This window comes from Moschus berezovskii, chromosome 4, assembly GCF_049115385.1.
Source record: "Moschus berezovskii isolate FMDL1 chromosome 4, NW_MosBer_1.0, whole genome shotgun sequence".
Lineage (NCBI taxonomy): Eukaryota > Metazoa > Chordata > Mammalia > Artiodactyla > Moschidae > Moschus > Moschus berezovskii.
The window spans coordinates 94,181,336-94,201,067 of record NC_142463.1 but is presented as its reverse complement, the minus strand read 5'-3'; the positions used below and the strand labels follow the sequence as shown (position 1 = coordinate 94,201,067).

Below are 19,732 nucleotides of genomic sequence, written 5' to 3'. Positions count from 1 at the left end.
CCGCCGGTCGGCGCAGGCGGCTGTGATGGAGCCTCATTGAGGGTCTCCTCGCCGCTCACCTCGGGACGCGGGGACCGTCGTCCGGGTGGCGCTCGGGGGCGCTCGGCAGCCCCGGATAAGAGGCAGGGAGCTCCCCGCATTCAGGAGGAAACGCGGGACTTTCGTCAGTTTTAAGCCGCGACAGGCTGAGACGGTGGGTTTTTCAGATATTTTTGCTTTTCTGTGTTTTGAGCCTTAACAGAACCTGACGAGCACAGCAAAGTCGTCAAGTAGGATTTTGATTTAAAAAATCTGACAGTGGAACATCTAAGAGTTTCAAACTATTATAGTATGACAGAAGATGATCAGAATATGAGTCGGGGGGGGAGTTTCGGCCAGGACGCACGTACCAGATTGCGATACCTCGGTTAAAGTCGACTTTTCTGGGCCTCTTTTCCTTAGCTGTAAAATCGGGATGCTTTTGCCAGGCGGTATTCTTAGGGGCAAATGAGATGAGTGAGAGTGTCCTATAAATGTTAGGTATTGTATATTCTGTAAAACAACTATTAAGCGCCAGGCACATAGTAGGCTCTTTGTAAACCTTTACCCTAAAGCTAGCGGTAGCTAGCGGTCCACCCACGGTGTTTTAGATAAAGTCCTACATCTCGGTTTACTGTGTAAATTGTTTAAGCTCATTTTTTACAAATCACCATTGTTGGAAGTGTGGTCCATTTTTCATTGATTAATGAATTTTTCTAGAATGGCACACTACACTGTTACTGAATCATTTACCAAGAAGTTTGGTAGCAGTTAATCTGTGTCTTTGCTTTAGGTAAATAGTTGTAGTTTAAGATACCTGGTAAAGTAAGCTAGGAGTATTGCTTCAAATCAAGACTTATATTAGCTTTTGTAAGATTTAAGTCGTCCAAAACAAAATATATTAATATATAGCTGTATTTTTTGGTACAGCTTTTATTATAGACATTTGCATTCTTTTCTGTGGGTTTGTAAATGTGTGAGGAGTTTTGGGGGAAGACTGGAAATGAAAAAAGGAATAACAGTTTGTAACCAGCACACTTTGACTAAGGATAAATGTAGGCGTGTTCTGAAGTCGTTTCCCAGGCAGAAACCAGGAAATGTAGTAACTGTGTCCCTTGGCTTTTCATTAGTTTGTGTGTGTGTGTTGATAGATTTTATTAAATGAGGATATAAAGGAAGAATATTAATTTTTCTGATGTGACAATAGGCAGTTTTCTAAAACTGGAAATTATATTTTATTTTGTTATTAAAATAATTTCTTAATTTTTTGGTGACTGTGCCCGGTCTTCTCTGCTGCACAGGCTTTTCTCTAGTTGCAGCAAGTGTGGGTTACTCTCTAGTTGCAGTGCCTGGGCTTCTCCTTTTGGTGGCTTCTCTTGTTGTGGAGGACCAGCTCTACATTTCGCAGGCTTCAATAGTTGTGGCACATGGGCTCAACAGTTGCAGCTCCCAGTTTCTAGAGCACAGGCTTAATAGTTGTGACACATGGGCTTTGTTGCTCCATGGCATGTGGGATCCTCCTGGATCAAGGATCGAACCCATGCCTTCTGCATTGGCAGGAAGATTCTTTACCACTGAGCCACCAGGGAAACCCTGGAAATTTTATTTTAAATGATCTGTAGTAAGTCTTATAGACAAGAATTTTAGATCACTGGGTACCAAGACCAAATTAAATGGAGAAGTAGAGGGAAAGCTTCTAGTGAATATAATTTTTGTTTTCCTTTAACAGTTTTACATGTTTCAACAGTTCAGTGCAAGATGGATGTTTTGAAACACCAATCTCAAGCATGTACTCCATATATAAGGTTTGCTGTGATTTCTAATTTGTTGATCTTGCTGGACAGAAATCTTCTATTCACATTATTTATTAAGCATTAATATATTCTAAGGCACAGTTTTAGCACTTACCTTCCTGTATGGGCAGCTTCCCTGGTGGCTCAGTGGTAAAGAATATGCCTGCCAGTGCAGGAGACACGGGTTCGATCCCTGGGTTGGGAAGATCCCCTGGAGAAGGAAATGGAAATCCACTCCAGTATTCTTGCCTGGGAAATCCCGTTGACAGAGGAGCCTGGTGGGCTACATGGGGTTACAGAAGAGTCGGACAGGACTCACGAACTAAACAACAACATCGAGTCACCCGAGAAACCACCTGTACATATAAGTGCTAAAACTGTGCATTGGAATGTATTAGGTGCTCAGTAAATAATGTGAGTATAAGGCTTCAGTCCACCAAGATCAACAGACAGTAAAGAATCTGCCTGAAATGCAGGAGACCTGGGTTCAATCCCTGAGTCGGAAAGTCAGTCTCTTCTCCCTTGAGAAGGGAATGACTACCCACTCCAGTATTCTTGTTTGGATAATTCCATGAACAGAGGAGCCTGGCAGGCTACAGTCCATGGGGTAGCAAAAAGTTGGACTCAACTGAGAGACTAACAATTCTTGTATGGGCAGGATTTAATTCCTTCCATCTAGGAGATTACATTTTACGCCATGCTGCTGCTGCTGCTGCTAAGTCGCTTCAGTCGTGTCTGACTCTCTGTGACCCCATAGACAGCAGCCCACCAGGCTTCTCTATCCCTGGGATTCTCCAGGCAAGAACACTGGAGTGGGTTGCCATTTCCTTCTCCAGTGCATGAAAGTGAAAAGTGAAAGTGAAGTCGCGCAGTTGTGTCCGACTCTTAGCGACCCCATGGACTGAACCCCCATAGGCTAGCATAAGTACAGAGAGTTTTTTAAAAACTGATGATAACGATAACATCAACCAGCATTTATTGGGATGTACTTTGGCCTAGGCAGTGTTCTAAATTCTCACATGCATTAGCTTATTGAATCCTTGGAACCACCTTGAGGGGTGTTATTACTGTGATCTCCTCTTTGAGCAACATAGAAAGGTTGAATGACTTTCCCATATCAAACAGCCTAGGTGCCAGAGCTCGGTAGGATTCAAACCAGACAGCTGAGCTCCAAAAATCCTGATCTTAGCCCTTTCACTATACTGAGTTTAGAATTCTGTGAGTGAGATACAAATGAAATCCAAGGAGTACTTAAAAGAAAGTTCTGTGAAGAACTTCTTCAAAAAGAAGGAAAGAGAGAGAGAAACTGGTATTACAAGGTATAGATGAAGGCATATCCAAGCTTCAGCTTAATTATGCTTTATATGTATATGAAAATTTTTTTTCCTGGTGAATGATGTGAGATTCTTTTTGTTTTTGAGCTCTCTCAGTCACTCAATTACTGCAATTACGACATTATCTTAATACTATGAGAGGTGATTAGTTTTCAATAAGAAGTTTAAAATATCTTTTTGCAGAGGATAAGTTAAATGTTAGTCAAGAAAATGTTTCCCTGACTTCAAGATGCTTATAACCAGACATGTAAATAAGTCCCTACAATTTCAAGGTGATAAGAGTTATGACAGAGATACATGTCTTGCTGTGCTTAGTTGCTCAGTCATGTCCCACTCTTTGCGACCCCATGGACTGTAGCCCGCCAGGCTCCTCTGTCCATGGAATTCTCCAGGCAAGAATACTGGAGTGGGTTGCTATGCATTCCTCCAGGGGATCCCAACCCAAGGATTCCCAAATCAGGGAATCCCAAGAGTACTGGAGTGGGTAGCCTATCCCTTCTCCAGGGGATCTTTCTGACCCAGGAATTGAACCAGGGTCTCCTGCATTGCAGATGGATTCTTTACCAGCTGAGCTATCAGGGAAGCCCATAACAGAGATATAGTTAAGAGTTTAATTGGACCATTGATAAGGGAAGATAATTCTGTGTATGTAAGAGGAAGATTAGTGAGATGATACCATATTTGAAGTTGGCTTTGAAAGATGACTAGGAGTTTGCTGAGTTGGGGAAGGGAACAGAAGATATGGATGCAAACCAGGAATATTAGGTGGGAGTATATGGTATGTTTCAGGAATGTGTTGTAGTCCACATTGTCACTAAACGTCAGAGTGTACGGAGATGAGGGGTTAGGCTAAAAAAGATGGTGCCTGGAAATAAACTGGAAAAAACAAAAAGGTTGCAGAACTTGGTTGCCAGTCACGTTAGGATTGCTGAAATTTCTAGAAATTAGGTTAAGCATGAGATTTCAGTACCTTTTGTTTGAAATAAAGAAGATTTTTTTCCTTTTTGACATAATCTTTCACTGTAGAATATGGTGTTAAAGGTGGTTTTAATACTTTGAAGTATAGGATATGCTATAAAACACCATACACATTAGGCCTGTAAAAAGTTATGACTCAGAGAAAGAGTCTTCATTTGGTGAAGGGCCTGTGTATCATGTTGAGGACTTTGGACTTGATTCTAAAGACAATGTCGAGCCAGTGAGGGACTTTATGTAATTAGGAAAGATAACATGGTGGTGGTATGATGTAGATGCTGAATTGGATGGAGAGGCAAAAAGTAGAGAGATAAGTTAGAAAGCTGGTGCTATTGAAATAGCCCAGATAAGAGAGGATAAGAGCTGAGCAGGAAAATAGTAATAGGGATGAAAAGGAGAGGACAGATGATAAAAATGTAGAATTTACATGTAGAATTTACATTTACGAATATAGAATTTAAAAAGTGATTGGCTTTGAAGGTCAACAGAAAAGTAAAAACTTAATTTCTCAGCTTGGGAAACTGGATAGAAGAGCTTGATTTAATTTTTAATGGGAGGGGGAAGTTAATTGTGTAAGATTTGAACATGATGAGTTTGAGGTGTCTATGGAACATCAGATGGAGATGGCAAGAGAGGATCCGGAGCCCAGAGGGGAGGCTGAGAATGGGGATTCTGATTTAGGAGTTAGCCAGAGTGGGAATTGAAGCCCTAAAGGCAGGTGAAATTGCTCTGGGGCAGGGGCTGCAGGGCGGGGACATAAAGAATTTTGTTTTGCATGAATGGAAGGGATTATTTATTCATTTATACTTATTTTCTTATTAATTATGACTATAAAACAATTAAATGGGTTTTATTTGAAGATTAAATAGCTTTTACATACAAATGAATCCTTTTCTTTTAAAATTTCACTTGATAATCATTCATTTATTCCCAAAGTGTTTTGCCCAAACTATTATTGGAGTATCTCTTTAAAAAAAAAGAAACAGCAAATTCAAAGCCAGTCAAGAAAGTAGATCCTCTTTATTATAGAATTATTTTTCATCCTCTGTACTTTGTAATTCCATGCTTATATAGATGGACCCCGGTTTTAGTTGGTTCCACTTCTGTTATTTCAACTTTCAATTCAGTTCAGTTTAGTCGCTCAGTTGTGTCCGACTCTTTATGACCCCATGAATCACAGCACGCCAGGCCTCCCTATCCATCACCAGCTCCCGGAGTTCACTCAAACTCATGTCCATCGAGTCAGTGATGCCATCCAGCCATCTCATTCTCTGTCGTCCCCTTCTCCTCCTGCCCCCAACTTTTCCCAGCATCACAGTCTTTTCCAGTGAGTCAACTCTTCGCATGAGGTGGCCAAAGTATTGGAGTTTCAGCTTTAGCATCAGTCCTTCCAATGAACACCCAGGATTGATCTCCTTTAGAATGGACTGGTTGGATCTCCTTCAAGAGTCTTCTCCAACACCACAGTTCAAAAGCATCAATTCTTCGGTGCTCAGCTCTCTTCACAGTCCAACTCTCACATCCATACATGACCACGGGAAAAACCATAGCCTTGACTAGACGGACCCTGGTTGGCAAAGTAATGTCTCTGCTTTTTAATATACTATCTAGGTTGGTCATAACTTTCCTTCCAAGGAGTAAGTGTCTTTTAATTTCATGTCTGCAGTCAGCATCTGCAGTGATTTTGGAGCCCAAAAAATAAAATCTGACACTGTTTCCTCTGTTTCCCCGTCTATTTCCCATGAAGTGATGGGACCAGATGCCATGATCTTTGTTTTCTGAATGTTGAGCTTCAAGCCAACCTTTTCACTCTCCTCTTTCACTTTCATCAAGAGGCTTTTGAGTTCCTCTTCACTTTCTGCCATAAGGGTGGTGTCATCTGCATATCTGAGGTTATTGATATTTCTCCCGGCAATCTTGATCCCAGCTTGTGCTTCTTCCAGCCCAGCATCCCTCATGATGTACGATGGTGCAAAATTGGTGTGTATTCAATAGAAACTGTACTTGGAATTTTGATCTTTTCTTGGGCTAGCAATATGCTGTGTGGTACTGTCTCTTAATGCTGGGCAGAGGCAGAGAGTCAGCTCCTAGTCAGCCACACAATCAGAAGGACAACCAGCTGATACACTTACAACCTTTTAGTACCCATACCCATTCTCTTTTTCACTTTCAGTTCAGTAGTCAATAAACGACATGCGATATTAACATTTTATTTTAAAATGGGCTTTTATCAGATCTTCCTGAACTTACTGTGGGGTTATATTCTGATAAACTCATGATAAGGTAAAAATATCATAAGTCGAAAATACATTTAGTACATCTAACCTACCGAACATTGTAGCTTAGCTTCAGTTCAGTTCAGTGTTAGTCGCTCAGTCATGTCTGACTCTTTGCAATCCCATGGACTGTAACCTGCCAGGCCCCTCTGTCCACAGAATTCTCCAGGCAAGAATACTGAAGTGGGTTGCCATTCCCTTCTGCAGGGGATCTTCCTGAACCAGGTATCGAGCCCTGGTCTCCCACATTGCAGGCAGATTCTTTACTATCTTAAATGTGCTCAGAACTCCTGCTTTAGCCCTAAATTAGGCAGAATCATCTAACACAAGACCTATTTTATAATACATTTATTATTTCATGTAATTTATTGAATACTGTACTGTATATGAAAAACAGAATGACTGTATATATGGAAAGGTTGTGAGTGTATTGGGTTTTCAGCATTATGATCCTTTGGATCCTATGGCCTGCTGGGAGCTGCAGCCCTGCCCAGCATCACTGCAGTCACTGCCCCTGGAAGCTTGTACACTGTCAGAATCAAAAATACATTTGAAAATATTTTTCTGTATTCAGTACTTCTTATTGAGCCAGTAAAATGGCAGTCTTTTTCCTCAGTGAAAGTGAGGGCATTGAAAGCTGGGTGGAATAAAAGATCAAAATTGGAAGTGTCCTGTACTGGTTCCCAGAGGATTGGACAAGATGGAATCTTTTGTCTTTTTCCTCTTAAAGCTGCGTGAATAATTTTTCTCCTAAGGAAAAGGAAACATGAAATTTTTCTTCGCTTCAGGGACATTAAAGCAGATTATAAGATTGAAGAATTAAAAATAATGGTTAGATAAGAAAAGGAAGTTCAGAGGACTTACTTTTTCATATTTGGCATCTGAGATGTTTCTCTTGCACCTCATGTTTTTGAGGAGGAAATTTATGATTTTTTTGCTTATAACTCTTAGATTTCTGGTTAGCACCCTGAAAGTATAATTTTAACATTCAGTTCAGACAGTATTAATCCATTTATGTCAGTTATATATTTTATTTATGCTCTCCTGTATTTCTTTAAGTTAGATTTCTGACGTTTGTGGTTTTCATAGCAGAGATAAATGTTTATAACAGAGGACATGGGGGACAATTATTAGTTTTACTTCGAATTTTAAATTCATAAAAGTGACATATTTGTGATTTTTTTTCTTGTGTGAATGTTAATGTTAGAGGACAGTTTTGAGGAGGGTGAGATTTATTCTTGGTGCGGCTTAAAAGAAGTGTGCTTCTTTTCTTTCTCTCTCTTTTTCTCCATTAGAGTGAAAAAACAGAACAGTCCAGCTGTCTAGGATATTTTTGAGTTGGTTACTTAGCAATGTGAAGCATAATTTTGTATTTAAATATTTATCTGTATTCTTTGATACTCTGATTAAATAAAAGTCTATTAAGGCTGATGATATTAGAGCCTGCTGGGAGGAAATGACACAGCCCGCTTTTCAACAATATTTACTGCAAATCATCTTTTTCCTGGTACCTACTTAAACTGTAAGGGGTACCATGGAACAGAAGAGCAATATTATGTGAATTAGAGTGATGGTCAGTTTGGTGATGATCGTAATGCAAGGGTTCAGTTCAGTTCAGTTCAGTCGCTCAGTAGTGTCCAACTCTCTGCGACCCCATGAATCACAGCACACCAGGCCTCCCTGTCCATCACCAACTCCCGGAGTTCACTCAAACTCATGTCCACAGAGTCAGTGATGCCATCCAGCCGTCTCATTCTCTGTCGTCCCCTTCTCCTCCTGCCCCCAACCTTTCCCAGCATCAGAGTCTTTTCCAGTGAGTCAACTCGCAAGGGTTATTGCACAGTTAATTTATATTAATGTAATTAAAGGTCACGCAGAATGTAGCAGGATTTTCTTTGTTGTTGGTAAAAATGGTGAGACTCTAAGTTTATTTATTAACTTTAAATAAATAAAGTGTGATGTTTTTGAGTTCAGTGATAATTGTTGCTCAAAAGGGAATTAGACAAATTTGCCCTCTAAATGTACTGTCTAATTATTAGGAGAAGAAAGCATGAAGTGAAAAAATACAGAGACTTGCTGCATCTGGAAGTACAAAAATGTTGAGGAAAGGGTGACTCAAGAAAAAGTGTAAGATATCTTACATGAAGATCTTCTCTTTCATGAAGATAATTTTTAAAATGGGTTTATCAAATGTGCAAAACCTCGTGAAAATGACTCCATGTATTTGTGTTAATGTTGCAAATGAAAGTTATGATCTTTAACATTGAACAGATTTTTGGAAGTAGCATTCTGGACTTTTTAGTAAGCCTTTTCAAATATTTTCTTTTTTTTTTTTTTTTGAACAGAGGAAAATTTATGCGTCGAACCTGGACTGGTCACTTATGATAATATACATGCTACAATTCCATTCTCTCCAATCATTCCACCTTCACCCTCTCCCACAGAGTCCCAAAGACTGTTCTCAATGCCTATGTCTCTTTTGCAGTCTCTTATACAGGGTTCAGGTTACCATTTTTCTAAATTCCATATATATGCGTTAATATACGGTATTGATGTTCTTCTTTCTGGCTTACTTCACTCTGTATAATTGGCTCCAATTTCATCCACCTCATTAAAACTGAATCAAATGCATTCTTTTTGATGGCTGAGAAATACTCCATTGTGTATATGTACCAAAGCTTTCTTATCCATTCATCTGCAGATGGACATCTAGGTTGCTTCCATGTCCTGGCTATTATAAACAGTGCTGCAATGAACATTGGAGTACATGTGTCTCTTTCAATTCTGGTTTCCTCGGTGTGTATGCCCAGGAGTGCGATCGCTGGATCATATGGCAGTTCTATTTCCAGTTTTCTGAGGAATCTCCACACTGTTCTCCATAGTGGCTGTACTAGTTTGCATTCCCACCAACAGTGTAAGAGGGTTCCCTTCTCTCCACACCCTCTCCAGCACTTATTGCATGTAGACTTTTGGATAGCAGCCATTCTGACTGGTGTGAAATGGTATCTCATTGTGGTTTTGATTTGCATTTCTCTGATGATGAGGGATGTTGAGCATTTTTTCATGTGTTTATTAGCCATCTTTATGTCTTCTTTGGAGAAATGTCTGTTTAGTTCTTTGGCCCATTTTTTGATTGGGTCACTTAGTTTTCTGGAATTAAGCTGCAGGAGCTGCTTGTATAATTTGGAGATTAATCCTTTATCAGTTGCTTCATTTGCAATTATTGTCTCCCATTCTGAAGGTTGTCTTCTCACCTTGCTTAGAGTTTCCTTTGCTGTGCAGAAGCTTTTGATTTTAATTAGGTCCCATTTGTTTATTTTTGCTTTTATTTCCAATATTCTGGGAGGTGGGTCTTGGAGGATCCTGCTGTGATTTATGTCGGAGAGTGTTTTGCCTACGTTCTCCTCTAGGAGTTTTATAGTTTCTGGTCTTACATTTAGATCTTTAATCCATTTTGAGTTTATTTTGGTGTATGGTGTTAGGAAGTGTTCTAGTTTCATTCTTTTACAAGTGGCTGACCAGTTTTCCCAGCACCACTTGTTAAAGAGACTGTCTTTTCTCCATTTTATATTCTTGCCTCCTTTGTCGAAGATAAGGTGTCCATAGGAGCGTGGGTTTATCTCTGGGCTTTCTATTTTGTTCCATTGATCTATATTTCTGTCTTTATGCCAGTACCATACTGTCTTGATGACTGTGGCTTTGTAATAGAGCCTAAATATTTTCAAAGAAAGAAAAGAATATAAAACTATGTCAATTTCCTTTTTATTTAAGTTTCATTGTTGTTTTATTTAGTTGCATTATCAGTGGCATGAGAGAAAAAGGGCTACATATTTATTGAAAAAGTTTTTGTTTAAAATGAATGGATGAAAAATAATGCATGGGTGTTATATGTATGATGTTTGGTGTTTAGTCAGTGGAAGATCAAAACTTCCACCTTTTCGTATTGACATATTTCTGTTCTGTCATTATGGGACATTTCAACAGTGCTTATAAGGTGGCTACAATCTGATACAGGCTTTACAATACAAATTGATGGGATCTCTATTATAAGTTTCTAATATAATATTATTTTTTAAATACTTTTTATGTAGTAGAATCTCAAAAACGACAGAATGATCTCTGTTCGTTTCCAAGGCAAACCATTCGATATTGAAGTAATCCACATCTATGCCCCAACCACTAACGCCAAAGAAGCTGAAGTTGAACAGTTCTGTGAAGACCTACAAGACTTTCTAGAACACCCCAAAAAAGATGTCTTTTCATTATAGGGGACTGGAATGCAAATGTAGGAAAGCAAGAGATACCTGAAATAACAGGCAAATTTGGCCGTGGAGTACAAAGTGAAGCAGGGCAAAGGCTAACAGAGTTTTGCCAAGAGAACGCACTGGTCTGTAGCAAACACCCTCTTCCACCAACACAAGAGAAGACTCTATACATGGACATCACCAGATGGTCAATACTGAAATCAGATTGATTATATTCTTTGCAGCCAAAGATGGAGAAGCTCTATACAGTCAGCAAAAATAAGACCGGGAGCTGACTGTGGCTCAGATCATGAACTCCTTATTGCCAAATTCAGACTTAAATTGAAGAAAGTAGGGAAAACTACTAGACCATTCAGGTATGACCTAAATCAAATCCCTTACGATTATAGGGTGGAAGTGACAAATAGATTCAATGGATTAGATCCTATAGCCTGAAGAACTATGACAGAGGTTTGTAACATTGTACAGGAGGCTGTGATCAAAACCATTCCCAAGAAAAAGAAATGCAAAAAGGCAAAAGGGTTGTCTGAGGAGCCCTCACAAATAGCAGAGAAAAGAAGAGAAGCTAAAGGCAAAGGAGAAAAGGAAAGGTATACCCACTTGAATGCAAATTTCCAAAGAATAGCAAGGAGAGATAAGAAAGCCTTCCTCCGTGATCAATGCAAAGAAATAGAGGAAAACAATAGAATGGGAAAGACTAGAGATCTCTTCAAGAAAATTAGAGCTACCAAGGGAACATTTCATGCAAAGATAGGCATAATAAAGGACAGAAATGGTATGGACCTAACGGAAGCAGAAGATGTTAAGAAGAGGTGGCACGAACACACAGAACTATACAAAAAAGATCTTCATGACCCAAATAACCACGATGGTGTGGTTACTCACCTAGAGCCAGACATCCTGGAAGGTGAAGTCAAGTGGGCCTTGGGAAACATCACTAGGAATAAAGCTAGTGGAGGTGATGGAATTCCAGTTGAGTTATTTCAAATCCTAAAAGATGATGCTGTGAAAGTGCTACGCTCAATATGCCAGCAAATTTGGAAAACTCAACAGTGGTCATAGGGCTGGAAAAGGTCAGTTTTCATTCCAATCCCAAAGAAAGGCAATGCCAAAAAATGTTCAAACTACCGCACAGTTGCACTCATCTCACACACTAGCGAAGTAATGCTCAAAATTCTCCAAGCTAGGCTTCAACAGTACATGAACCGTGAACCTCCACATGTTCAAGCTGGAGTTAGAAAGGGCAGAGGAACCAGAGATCAAACTGCCAACATCCGCTGGATCATCAGAAAAGCAAGAGAGTTCCAAAAAACATGTACTTCTGCCTTATTGACTATGCCAAAGTCTTTAACTGTGTGGATCACAACAAACTGTGGAAAATTCTGAAAGAGATGGGAATACCAGACCACCTCACCTGCCTCCTGAGAAGTCTGTATGTAGGTCAAAAAGCAACAGTTAGAACAGAACATGGAACAACAAACTGGTTCCAAATAGGGAAAGGAGTATGTCAAGGCTGTATATTGTCACCCTGCTTATTTAACTTATATGCATAGTACATCATGTGAAATGCTGGGCTGGATGAAGTGCAAGCTGAAATCAAGATTGCCGGGAGAAATATCAATAACCTCAGATATGCAGATGACACCACCCTTATGGTAGAATTGAAGAAGAATTAAAGCGCCTCTTGATGAAAGTGAAAGAGGAGAGTGAAAAAGCTGACTTAAAACTCAGCATTCAAAAAACTAAGATCATGGCATCCAGTCCCATCATTTCATGTCTAACAGTTGGGCAAACAATTGAAACAGCAACAGACTTTATTTTCCTAGGCTCCAGAATCACTGCAGATGGTGACTGCAGACATGAAATTAAAAGATGCTTGCTCCTTGGAAGAAAGCTATCACCAACCTAGACAGCATTTTAAAAGGCAGAGACATTACTTGTCAACAAAGGTCTATCTAGTCAATGCTGTGGTTTTTCCAGTATTCGTGTATGGATGTGAGAATTGGACTATGAAGAAAGCTGAGCTCAGAAGAATTGGTGCTTTTGAACTATGGTGTTGGAGAAGACTTTTGAGAGTCCCTTGGACTGCAAGGAGATCCAACCAGTCAGTCCTAAAGGAAATCAGTCCTGAATATTCATAGGAAGGACTGATGCTGAAGCTCCAATACTTTGGTCACCTGATGTGAAGAACTAACTCATTGGAAAAGACCCTGATTCTGGGAAAGATTGAAGGCAGGAGGAGAAGGGGACGACAGAAGATGAGATGGTTGGATGGCATCCACCGACTTGATGGACATGAGTTTGAGCAAGCTCTGGCAGTTGGTGATGGACAGGAAAGCCTGGTGTGCTGCAGTCCATGGGGTCGCAAAGAGGCAGAAACAACTGAGCGACTGAACCGAACTAAAGTAGTAGAAAAGCAAATACGGTTAGAAAACACAGAGGAGTTATTTTAAACTTTGTTTGAAGCTACTGATAATAGTGCTTTCTCCCACCCACGAAGATCCACGCTTATGTTTTATTATTTCCTCAAAGCACCCTTCCAACACTCAAGCAAAGGGAGGAAGGGAGAGACAGAGAGTGATAGACAGAGGTGAACATAGAGACAGCAGTCAAAGCAGCACAGCTGACAGTGCAGGCAGCCTCCTGCTTTCATCTGAATGTCCAGGGCAGCTTTTCTACTGGTCTCCTTGAAGCTTTAGGCAAAAGCAGTAGACTGATCATGCGTGAGCGCACTGCCCAGAAGGTCATCACTGGACTCTTCTTCCTGTCTCATTTGTTCTAAGTACTTAAGAGTCCTCTCTGGAATCACTGTTTTATGTATACAGAGCTTTGGTATATGTGGAAAACTCTCCGAATCTCTTGGATATATTGAAAAACATTGCAAGTTATTCATTATTGTAAAAGAGACTTGATGAGTAGCCAAGATTTTAAAATGTGTTATTCAGAGGTATTTGTACCCATTCATTGTGTCACAGCAGGGTTTGATAGCTGTTAAGAGATAAAGAGAAGACTCTACACGTGGACATCACCAGGTGGTCAACACTGAAATCAGATTGATTATATTCTTTGCAGCCAAAGATGGAGAAGCTGTATACAGTTAGCAAAAACAAGACCAGGAGCTGACTGTGGCTCAGATCATGAACTCCTTATTGCCAAATTCAGACTTAAATTGAAGAAAGTAGGGAAAACCACTAGACCATTCAGATATGACCTAAATCAAATCCTGTATGATTATACAGTGGAAGTAAGAAATAGATTTAAGAGACTAGATCTGATAGATAGAGTGCCTGATGAACTCTGGATGGAGGTTCGTGACATTGTACAGGAGACAGGGACCAAGACCATCCCCATGGAAAAGAAATGCAAAAAAGCAAAATGGCTGTCTGAGGAGGCCTTAGAAATAGCTGTGAAAAGAAGAGAAGCGAAAAGCAAAGGAGAAAAGGAAAGATATCAGCATCTGAATGCAGAGTTCCAAAGAATAGCAAGGAGAGATAAGAAAGCCTTCCTCAGCGATCAATGCAAAGAAATAGAGGAAAACAACAGAATAGGAAAAACAAGAGATCTTTTCAAGAAAATTAGAGATATCAAGGGAACATTTCATGCAAAGATGGGCTCGATAAAGGACAGAAATGGTGTGGACCTAACGGAAGCAGAAGATATTAAGAAGAGGTGGCAAGAATACACAGAACTGTACAAAAAGATCTTCATGACGAAGATAATCACGATGGTGTGATCACTGACCTAGAGCCAGACATCTTGGAATGTGAAGTCAAGTGGGCCTTAGAGAGCATCACTATGAACAAAGCTAGTGGAAGTGATGGAATTCCAATTGAGCTATTTCAAATCCTGAAAGATGGTGCTGTGAAAGTGCTGCACTCAATATGCCAGCAAATTTGGAAAACTCAGCAGTGGCCACAGGACTGGAAAAGGTCAGTCCTCATTGCAATCCCAAAGAAAGGCAATGCCAAAGAATGCTCAAACTACCACACAATTGCACTCATCTCACACGCTAGTAAAGTCATGCTCAAAATTCTCCAAACCAGGCTTCAGCAATATGTGAACCGTGAACTTCCAGATGTTCAAGCAGGTTTTAGAAAAGGCAGAGGCACCAGAGATCAAATTTCCAACATCCGCTGGATCATGGAGAAAGCAAGAGAGTTCCAGAAAAACATCTATTTCTGCTTCATTGACTATGCCAAAGCCTTTGACTGTGTGGATCACAATAAACTGTGGAACATTCTGAAAGAGATGGGAATACCAGACCACCTGACCTGCCTCTTGAGAAACCTGTATGCAGGTCAGGAAGGAACAGTTAGAACTGGACATGGAACAACAGACTGGTTCCAAATAGGAAAAGGAGTACGTCAAGGTTGTATATTGTCACCTTGCTTATTTAACTTCTATGCAGAGTACATCATGAGGAACGCTGGGCTGGAAGAAGCACAAGCTGGAATCAAGATTGCTGGGAGAAATATCAATAACCTCAGATATGCAGATGACACCACCCTTATGGCAGAAAGTGAAGAGGAACTCAAAGGCCTCTTGATGAAAGTGAAAGAGGAGAGTGAAAAGTTTGGCTTGAAGCTCAACATTCAGAAAACGAAGATCACTTCATGGGAAATAGATGGGGAAACTGTGGAAACAGTGTCAGACTTTATTTTTTTGGGCTCCAAAATCACTGAAGATGCTGATTGCAGCCAGGAAATTTAAAGATGCTTACTCCTTGGAAAGAAAGTTATGACCAACCTAGATATCATATTAAAAAGCAGAGACATTACTTTGCCAACCAAGGTCCGTCTAGTCAAGGCTGTGGTTTTTCCCGTGGTCATGTATGGATGTGAGAGTTGGACTGTGAAGAAACCTGATCGCTGAAGAATTGATGCTTTTGAACTGTGGTGCTGGAGAAGACTCTTGAGAGTCCCTTGGACTGCAAGGAGATCCAACCAGTGCATTCTAAAGGAGATCAGTCCTGGGTGTTTATTGGAAGGACTGATGCTGAAGCTGAAACTCCAGTACTTTGGCCACCTCATGCGACGAGTTGACTCACTGGAAAAGAGTCTGATGCTAGGAGGGAATAGGGGTGGGAGGAGAAGGGGACGACAGAGAATGAGATGGCTGGATGGCATCACCGACTCGATGGACATGAGTTTGAGTGAACTCCGGGAGTTGGTGATAGACAGGGAGGCCTGGCGTGCTGTGATTCATGGGGTCGCGGAGAGTCGGACACGACTGAGCAACTGAACTGAACTGAACTGAACTAAAGAGATAAAGAGCTAAGCAGATCGTATGGATTTAGAATTTTTCTAGTTGAAAGACATTCTCATTTGGCAGATGTTTTCCAATATTTTTGGATAACAAAATTGCATATTTAGCTGATATTTTTGGCAACCTAGTGAACTAAATTGGAAGCTCTATATCTCAGGGTTCCAAAACATTGTTTTTGCAGGTAATACTCTTGCTGTTTTACTCTTTCAAACATGTTGCTACATCTCAAAGAGAGCATTATTGTTGAAGAAAACTTGAACAGAATAAAATGTAGAGATATTATAAAATTTTCTCTTGTCTCCGGACTTTTAATTATTATTTTCCTGAGGGGAAGTTTAAAACGTTGAGGAAAAACATTTGGCTGAAAGATCCATTTGCCCTGCATCAGTAATTGAGTTCAATGTGTATTCCAAGGAGAAAATGAATTCTTACAGCTTAGTTCTTAATGTACTCTGAAGTGGTTATGAATGATACTGCTGACCATTATTTTGTATTAAGACCAAAGAATTTCCGTTACTAAATAGAATAAGTTCAATACTATTTTTACCTTTCACAACAACTTATTGTTTCATCTAGGGTTTTCAACCCTGACCCAATTTCAAGCAGGAGCACAAGACTCTGTTGTGAACCTGCTGAGTATGTAACATGGTCCTTGTGTTTTCCAGACTGGAGTTAGTTTATGAACAGGAAAGGTCACTCACTGCATTACACAGATTCTTTTCTAATTTTAATGTTTATCTTGTGTATTAACTTTAGAATTCTAAAGGTATTTAAATAATAATCAAATAATATTTGATGTTAACTTTATGATTTACTTTATCATGTATAATAAGGCTAATTGTTTTGTGAAACCTCTTTCAGTTGTGTGTGTGCATGTATTGTGACTCAAATGTATTTCTTATCATGGGTTTTGGTCAGAAGGGTTCAGGAAGCACTGACCTATAGTGCAAGAGAAAGAGGATTTGACTTGATAAGACCACAGGGCCCTTAGGGCTTCTGTGTGTTTGTGTGTGTGTGTATTCTATAAAACCATACCAATGTATACTTTTGTTGTTACTGCTCTTAAACGATCCCTCTTTGTTGTTCCATCCTTCCTGCAAACAATTACTGTTGATCACTGTATCATGTTCCCTGCTAGTATTACGTATGCCTACTTTCCTTGTGTTTATTGCTTCACTTGAACCCAGTTTCTCCCCACAAACATGGCTCTCTTTCACAGTGCCCTAGACTTCAATTGTCGTCTCATGTCACTAGGTTCCTTTGCTCCACATAGACTCTTTTCTAATTTTAATGTTTATATTGTATATTAATTTTGGAATTTTAAATGTATTTAAATAATGATCAAATAATATTTGATGTTAACTTTATGTTTTACTTTATCATATGTAATAAGGTGAATTGTTTTGTGAAACCTGTTTCAGTTGTGTGTGCGTGTATTGTGACTCAAATGTATTTCTTATCATGGGTTTTGGTGATAACCCATGGTGCTAACTTCTTTGCATCCCAAGAAACAAAGTATTCCACCTGCTGAATTAATTGCTAGTTTTCCTATCTTTGACTCCAGTTTGCTTTGTTCACTCTTGAACCCACATTTAGGAGACAGATGAACAATCATGAAGGCCAGACCCTCTATGAATCATGTTTCTAACTTCAATTGAATCTACCATTAATCTATTAATTACTGAGCTCATTGTTGAGCAGCTCTTAAAATTTTTGTCCTCAAGTAGATGGGCTTTTTCTCTAAATCTTAATATGGTTGTTGTAATTTTTATAGATTAAAGTTATATAATACGACCTTAACTAATTTGGCTTGGGTCTTGTGCTGTGCTGTGCTCTGCTCTGCTTAATCGCTCAGTCATGTCCGACTCTTTGCGACTCTATGGACTGTAGCCTGCCAAGCTCCTCTGTCCATGGGGATTCTCCAGGCAAAAATACTAGAGTGGGTTGTCATGCCCTTCTCCAGGGGTCTTCCCAACCCAGGATCGAACCCAGGTCTCCTGCATTGAAGGTGGATTCTTTACCAGCTGAGCTACCAGGGAAGCCTGGTTTGGGTCTTAAGCATACACAAACCTTATCTTTTTTCCAGTTCCATAAGAACTGTCATCTTTCTCAAACTCCTGACACCTCTTTCTTCCATGTGACGTAACTTTCCTCTTCCTCTTCCTTGTATTTATTGTATCCTTCATTAATTGTTTGCTGCAGTTTTAAAATACATAGTTTTTCTCCCTAACTTTAAAGCATTGCATTTATTGACTTTTATTGGAATATAATTGCTTTACAATGTTGTATTAGTTTCTGCTGTACAGTGAAATGAATCAGCTATACGTATACATATATCCTCTCCCTCTTGGACCTCCCTCCCATCCCCACCCCTCTCCCACTCATTTAAGTCATCAAAGAGCTCTGAGCTGAGCTCCCTGTGCTATACAGTAGGTTCCCACTATCTGTCTTACACATGATAGTGTATGTATGTCAATCCTAATCTCCCAGTTCGCTCCAGCCTCCCCTTCGCCCTCTTGTGTCCATGTGTCCATTTCTCTACGTCTGCATCTCTATTTCTGCCCTGGAAATAGGTTTGTCTGTACTGTTTTTCCAATTTCACATATAAAAGCATTGTATTTAAAATTGCTTCTCTTTTTTGACCTTACTTTTCTTCTCATTGACTTTACAATAAATGTTGTGTTCATACTTGACCCCTTTTCTCCCTAATTTTCTCCCTAAACTTTAGCTGTTATCTGTCCTCACTGCCCTTTTGGCATTTATTTAATGTCCTGTTACCAGATACAAGGACGCTTTCTTAGTCTTTATTCTCCTTACCTTTCTTTTCTTTGTAGGACCTTTTCCTTTCATGATTATCCATGATTCATATTTTCCTGGTTCTGTTACCCCTCACTACTCTTTTTTCCACTCTTTATCTGATTTTCCCTTTTCTTTTCATCTGTGATCCCTAATAATGATTAATGTTCTCAAAGGTTTAGTCACTAATGCTTTGCCTTTTAAAAACTCTCTGCTTATGTAATGTATATGTAAGCAACTGTATGTCTGCTTGCTTTTTTTTCTCCAAGATGTCTATTTTAAACTTTCTTTAATTTCCTTAACCCTTTGACTTTTCCTTCACTTTACTCTCAGCAAATAATTGCACATTATTATTTCAAAGAGAAAATAGAATCCATTAGGGGGCATGTTAATAAGTATGCGGACCCCAAACTTGTAAATGTACCTGCGTCCTTACCTTTCTTTCCTTATTACCTTCTGTCCCAGTGGAAGAGCTGTCCCTCTTCCTGTCAGGTGCTGATTCCTCCGGTTCCGTTTGGAGGTCCATGCCTTCTCTCCCATTTGGGGTTTGCTTTCTACCTTTATTTCTTCTCTCTTTTCTACCAACTTCTTCCCACCAATGTTTAAACAAGCATTTTAAGAAAGATATTTTCTTTCTTAAAAAAAAACAAACAAACAGGCATACACACCGAGGAAGCCAGAATTGAAAGAGACACATGTACTCCAATGTTCATCGCAGCACTGTTTATAATAGCCAGGACATGGAAGCAACCTAGATGTCCATCTGCAGATGAATGGATAAGAAAGCTGTGGTACAGATACACAATGGAGTATTACTCAGCCATTAAAAAGAATACATTTGAATCAGTTCTAATGAGGTGGATGAAACTAGAGCCTATTATACAGAGTGAAGTAAGCCAGAAAGAAAAACACCAATACAGTATACTAACGCATATATATGGAATTTAGAAAGATGCAAATGATAACCCTGTATACGAGACAGCAAAAGAGACACAGATGTATAGAACAGT

General features: G+C 39.7%; 1 protein-coding gene across 3 annotated transcripts in view; it reads left to right on the top strand.

Moving 5' to 3' along the window:
- The window catches only part of DENND2C (DENN domain containing 2C), a 103,978-nt gene that overhangs the window by 287 nt on the left and 83,959 nt on the right, over window positions 1–19,732 (top strand). The window lies entirely within an intron of this gene.